Here is a 6,698-nt window from a genome sequence, read left to right as displayed (position 1 = left end):
AAATGAAAAATGAAAAATGAAAAATGAAAAATGAAAAATGAAAAATGAAAAATGAAAAATGAAAAATGAAAAATGAAAAATGAAAAATGAAAAATGAAAAATGAAAAATGAAAAATGAAAAATGAAAAATGAAAAATGACAAATTAAAAATTACAAATTACAAATTACAAATTACAAATTACAAATTAAAAATTACAAATTACAAATTACAAATTACAAATTAAAAATTAAAAATTAAAAATTAAAAATTAAAAATTAAAAATTAAAAATTAAAAATTAAAAATTAAAAATGAAAAATGAAAAATGAAAAATGAAAAATGAAAAATGAAAAATGAAAAATGAAAAATGAAAAATGAAAAATGAAAAATGAAAAATGAAAAATGAAAAATGAAAAATGAAAAATGAAAAATGAAAAATGAAAAATGAAAAATGAAAAATGAAAAATGAAAAATGAAAAATGAAAAATGAAAAATGAAAAATGAAAAATGAAAAATGAAAAATGAAAAATGAAAAATGAAAAATGAAAAATGAAAAATGAAAAATGAAAAATGAAAAATGAAAAATGAAAAATGAAAAATGAAAAATGAAAAATGAAAAATGAAAAATGAAAAATGAAAAATGAAAAATGAAAAATGAAAAATGAAAAATGAAAAATGAAAAATGAAAAATGAAAAATGAAAAATGAAAAATGAAAAATGAAAAATGAAAAATGAAAAATGAAAAATGAAAAATGAAAAATGAAAAATGAAAAATGAAAAATGAAAAATGAAAAATGAAAAATGAAAAATGAAAAATGAAAAATGAAAAATGAAAAATGAAAAATGAAAAATGAAAAATGAAAAATGAAAAATGAAAAATGAAAAATGAAAAATGAAAAATGAAAAATGAAAAATGAAAAATGAAAAATGAAAAATGAAAAATGAAAAATGAAATGAAAATCAGACAAAGGCATTGTCGTCATCATTGACTTGACAAAAAGCCTAGTAGTCGTCATACCCTCAGCAGCGTATGACGAAATTGTATAGTGCTTCTCCACAAGTTCGTCTTCCCAGGCAAGACCCATTTATGACATTTATTTAAGACATATTCATACTTGTTAGCTCTCCGCCTCCTTGAGCGCCATCAATCCGGCGACTGCAAGTTGCCTCACCGATGCCAACAAGAATAAGATGGATCACTTACCTCTCACAGTCTTCTTACTTACCCTCCCTCAGTCAGCCTGTGGAAGGCAGATCCACGCCAAATGAACTTCCTGTTACTTCATTGCGACTTAATTTCATAGAAGGGATTTGTGTTGTCGTCACGTCACGTGTTGCTGCAGGTTCAGGGTCCTGATGGCTGTTGGGAAAAAGCTGTCCTTGAGCCTGTTTGTCCCTGCTTTGTAGGACCTGTAGCGTCTGCCAGATGGAAGCAACTGGAACAGGCCGTGTCCAGGATGGTATGGGTCCCCAACAATGATCCCGGCTCTGCTGAGGTACCGGGGGTTGGCAATATCTCCCAGTGATGGCAGAGAGCAGCCGACGATCTTCTGGGCAGTGTTAATCACCCTCTGCATGGCTTTTTTGTCTGCTGCCATGCTTCCGGCATTCCACACTGTAATGCAGTATGCCAGGATGCTCTCCACAGTGGCTCTGTATAAGGTTGCCAGAAGCTTGGTGTCCAATTTGTTCTCCTCAGTACCCTGAGAAAGTGGAGTCGTTTCTTGGCCTTCTTCACTAACACTGTGGTGTTTGTAGACCAGGAGAGCCTATCTGTGACATGGACTCCCAGAAATTTGAAGGACTGGACCCTGTCTACACATACTCCGTTAACGAGGAGTGGGGGCAGGTCTTCTCTTCTTTGGAACGATCGTTCCGAAAAAGCATACGGCTAGCTAGCCGTACGCTTTTTTTCATTTTTTTTTTTTAGTGCATGGGTCTGCAGTCATTTGTGTAGAGCGAGTAGAGTAATGGACTCAGTACACAGGCTTGGGGTGAGCTGGTACTGAGCATTTGGACAAATGAAAGGTGGCGACCCAGTTTCACGTACTGTGGTCGATTGATCAGAAACTCCTCAATCCAGTGTGGCAGTAGCTGCTGGAGCCTATTCCAGTTGCATTTGGGCAAAATGCGGACTACGCCCTGAACTGGTCACCAATTAGCTGTAGGGTAAACTGAGAGACAGATAGACATTAACATTGACGATCATACCACCACCGACTGAGAATCCAACGCTTCCCCACACTGAAGTCAGGCGAATTAACTCCCAGACCAGGGGGAGGGAACCTCTGGCTTGGGAGCCATATGTGGCTCTTTTGATGGATGCACATGGCTCTCCGTTAACCTGTGAGCTAAAATATGGAAACTGCTGGTGAGAAAGTTGAGACCCGACCACAACAATAGGAGCATCACAGTCAGCACCGTGACGTTGACACCACCTCTAGTGCTTTTTAATCTTATTTTTTGACACTCACACTCATACCTAAGGGCAACCCACCTATCATGCATGTTTTTGGAATGTGGGAGGAAAGTAGAGTACCTGGAGAAACCCCACGCAGGCCCAGGGAGAACATGCAAACTCCACACAGGTTTACCGAGCTGGATTTGAACCCAGGTATGTGAGGCCGACACGCTAACTACTCAACAGCCAGGCCACCTAAGTTGGACATTGATTGTCTTATTTCTAAATTCAGCTAATTGGTGAGTACATGAACATGTTACACTAGAAATCTTAACCTATGTCTTAATCTATGTTTGTGTCATAGTCATTCAGTATTTTAAACCTCAGCCGCAGGTATCATGAATTCTTCTATGCTATTTTGCTTGACTCTTTCTGTGAACGTGGACTTAAAGGAGGCAGAGTTTTTGGACATTTTACTCAAATCATGATTGGTTATCAATGATGTTCTTATGGACAGTTTTCAAATCTGCGGTCTTCACCAGGTTTGGATTGGATTGGAATTCTTCATTCATCTCGTATTTGGGAAATTTCGTTGTCACAGTAGCAAGTGGGTGAGGATGCAGAAATAGGAATTGAAGCAAACTGAGACAATTCAAATTAAAGTAATATGATGACACCTTGTTTTAGGTGCTTTGATTTTTTTAAACTTTAACAACAGTTCACATTCATCCTCAGAGTTAAGATTCAGAGTTTATTGTAATTGGTTTGTAAATATTCCACTGTTCTTAATGTGGTCATATAGGTCGAAGTGTCTGCTTTGCCAGAGATCCTGATCAACTGTGTTCGTCGAGATGCCAGAGTTCCATCCGCCTTCACCCAGTCTTGTACTAACTACAAGACAGAAAAATATATAACGTATGCCTTCCTATACCCACCGCGTAAGTGTTTTTTTTTTGGTAAGTTGTTCATGTGTGAAGATTTGTTGATAAGTTCTGCTTTGCATACTTAGTGATTTTGACTATATTTAATTGTTAATATCACATACACAACTCAGCAGAAAAAAAATAACAGATTAGTTGAAATTGTACTTACTGAAAAATATACTATTTTTTGTGTAAGCTGCAATAAGACTTTTATTCTTTCAACTGGAAAGAATATACAAACTTGATTCCAAGCCAATGAAACCTTACGAAACAATAATACAAATTAAAACAACATAGAGACGATGCATTTAGACAATACAGACTAGTCTGGGACCCCTCTCGAATCCAACCTTTAGTAGCTTCCAAGTTGGAGCTAGGGCTATGACACATCCACTCTTAAGACTATAAGCAAACAAACAAGTTGCTCTTACTCAATACATGGTGTGTAGCAAGGAAATTATTTTACAACAAATGGTGCGATCCTCCCTTGGCCATCTAAATTGGGATCAAAGCAACCATTCCTTCCTTTTGGGTAAGTTGAATTAGTTGAATTAGCTATGTAAAAAAATAGATAACAAAGGATCGTAAATTCCATAGGATTCCTTTTTTCTGCTTGTCTTCATCGGAGGCGAATGCTTTTGCCGCTGCTTCTGATGGAATCAACAATCGAGAGAATAATCCTGACCACCACATCCCAGCTGGACCCACTGTAGTTTGTCTATTGTCCAGGAATTGCTGTTGAAGATACAGCCATCTACCAAATGCACAGCTCTCTTTCACACCTGGAGATCACAGGAAGCACCGCCTGGATCCATGGACTATAGACTACCTCACAGGCAGGCCACAATATGTGAGACGTCATGACTGTATCTTGTAGTTTGCAGTACGTGGGCCCAACATGGCGCAGTGCTCTCCCCATTCCTCTTCATCCACTATACATCGGACTTCAGACACAACACAAACAGCTGACAGCTCCAGAAGGTTTCTGATGAAACCGCCATTGTTGGACGGGTGACAGACAGGAACGGCCTGAAAGACAATGGAGTCATCACAGCCTTTGTAGACTGTGTGAGCAAAACCACTCCATCCACCAACCACTACATCAACGCCAGTAAGGCAAAGAATATGGTGATTGATTTCCACAGGAAGCCCCCACAGACCACACAAGTGATCATCCATGGAATAGACATTGAAATTCTGGAGAATTACAATTACAGTAATACCTTGACATACGAGTGCCCCAACATACGAAAATTTTGAGATAAAAGTAAAATAAATATATTAAATATTTGCCTTGATATATATATATATATATATATATATATATATATATATATATATATATATATATATATATATATATATATATTTATTTATTTATTTAATTTTATTTTTTTAAAGCTGAAAGCAGGGTTCATTTATGAATTGTTGGTTTTACATGATGTCCCTAAACGCGTGGCGTCGGCAAGTTACCAGGTGCTCCTGGAAAAAATACTTTTTTTTCTGTCTTGACGGCACGACTCAGCAACTTACAATGGTGCTGGCCGCAATGACCCAATTTATTTGTAAGTTTGGACACCTTTCCACGTCATTTTCAAAAGAATATCTGCCAGCGAGTCCTTATTTTAATAAACAACTAGGCTTCCAATTGCTCCTCGGGTGTTTACGCGCATTGTCTTGGTTCTGACCGGAGCTTTTGGGTTTTCCTTTCATTAGTTCCACATCCATCACGTCCATTTTTTCAACTTTCATCCTTTATTGCTATCTGCCCACGTGTGGATTAGCCACTATGCTTCTCCCTTCCCAAATAGAATACTAAAATATGCGCGATAACATCCTCACGCAAGCAGGTGGGGCTGGGGAAGCCGCGCCCCTCTGCTTGTTACCCTAAATTACTATGATGGGATCTTTCATAGTTAAGATAAAAAATAATTAATTGATTATTTTTAGATAATTGTTTTTAATAGTTGGAGACATATTTTTACACATTGGAAACACAAGATTAGTGCAATAAAAGGGTTAATTCAAGAGGTATAACTATCATATAAGATAAAAGTAAAATTGTAGCATAATTTGTTCATAAATATTTTCTATTTCAACAGAATTATCCAAAGGAATCGACAGAAAATATGAAGCTTTATACATTACCAACACTGTTCCTATGTATCCTGCATTCAAGAGTAAGAATCTCTCTCAGCACACTATAAGTGTACGCTCCATGAGGCCAGGTTCTTTATTTTTGCTTTTAACTGTACATATAATTTGTTCTGGGGTGTTTTTTTTGTAAAATTCTTCAATTGATGCTTTGGGTCAGGGAGGTTTTTTGTCAGCTCTTGAGGACTGGAATTGGCCACCCCTGATCTAGGCACTGTATATATGATATTTGGTGGGCTCATTACCCTTCTATCTTAGATATACCTTCTTTGGCACTGAGGTGAAGCGCTGCCCTGACCTCCGCCATTTTTCACACAGTTGTCGTCAAAAGTTTACATACACTTGTAAAGACCATAATGTCATGGCTCTCTTGAGTTTCCAGTTATTTCTACAACTCTGATTATTCTCTCATAGAGTGATTGGAACTGATACTTCCTTGTCACAAAAAACATTCATGAAGTTTGGTTCTTTTATGACTTTATCATGGGTGAACAGAAAAATGTGATCAAATATGCTGGGTCATACAGCAGTGCTAATATTTGGTAACATTTTATAGTTTATATTTGGCCATTTCCACTTCAATTAGGTGCTTTTGGTAGCCATCCACAAGCTTCTGGCAAGCTTCTGGTTAAATCTTTGACCACTCCTCCTGACGGAATTGGTGCAGTTCGGTTTTATGTGATGGCTTTCTGACATGGACATCTTTCTTCAGCATTGTCTAGTTCTCAATGGGGTTTAAGTCAGGGCTTTGGGAAGGCCATTCGAAAACCTCAATTCTAGCCTGATTCACCCATTACCACTTGTGATGTGTTTAAGGTCATTGTCCTGTTTGAACACCCAACTGCGCCCAAGACCCAATCTTCGGGCTGATCCTAATCCTCCTTCATTATCCCATTTACTCTCTGTAAAGGCCTCACCTTTTCTCCTCCAAACATGTTGCATTGCGGCCAAACAGCTAGCTTTTTGTTTCGTCTGACCACAGAACTTTCCTCTACAAGGTCTTATCTTTGTCCATGTGATCAACAGCAAACTTCACTTGAACCTTAAGGTGCCGCATTTGGAGCAAGGGCTTCCTTCTTGCACGGCAGCCTCTCAGTCCATGGAGATGCAAAACATGCTTGATTGTGGACACTGACACCTGTGTTCTAGCAGCTTCCAATTCTTGGCAGATCTACTTCTTGGTGATTCTCGGTTGAATATTTACCCTCCTGACCAATTTTCTCTCAGCAGCAGGTGCTAGCT

At 37.7% G+C, this 6,698-nt stretch overlaps 1 protein-coding gene across 8 annotated transcripts in view; it reads left to right on the top strand.

Moving 5' to 3' along the window:
- Window positions 1-1,850: 1,850 nt before the first annotated feature.
- Window positions 1,851-6,698, top strand: part of LOC144193073 (autotaxin-like) — a 51,389-nt gene continuing 46,541 nt past the window's right edge. For 2 of the 8 annotated variants that reach the window (XR_013325585.1, XM_077711908.1), the window contains exons 1-2: window positions 1,851-3,317; window positions 5,405-5,482. The gene's annotated coding sequence lies outside the window, so the exon portion shown is untranslated. Of the gene's footprint in view, window positions 3,318-5,404; window positions 5,512-6,698 lie in introns of all 8 variants that reach the window. The other 6 variants (XM_077711909.1, XM_077711910.1, XR_013325589.1 and 3 more) reach the window with 6 other exon arrangements.

This window comes from Stigmatopora nigra, unplaced genomic scaffold (genome assembly GCF_051989575.1).
Source record: "Stigmatopora nigra isolate UIUO_SnigA unplaced genomic scaffold, RoL_Snig_1.1 HiC_scaffold_60, whole genome shotgun sequence".
NCBI classification, from domain to species: Eukaryota; Metazoa; Chordata; class Actinopteri; order Syngnathiformes; family Syngnathidae; genus Stigmatopora; species Stigmatopora nigra.
This window is presented reverse-complemented; position numbering and strand designations above follow the sequence as displayed.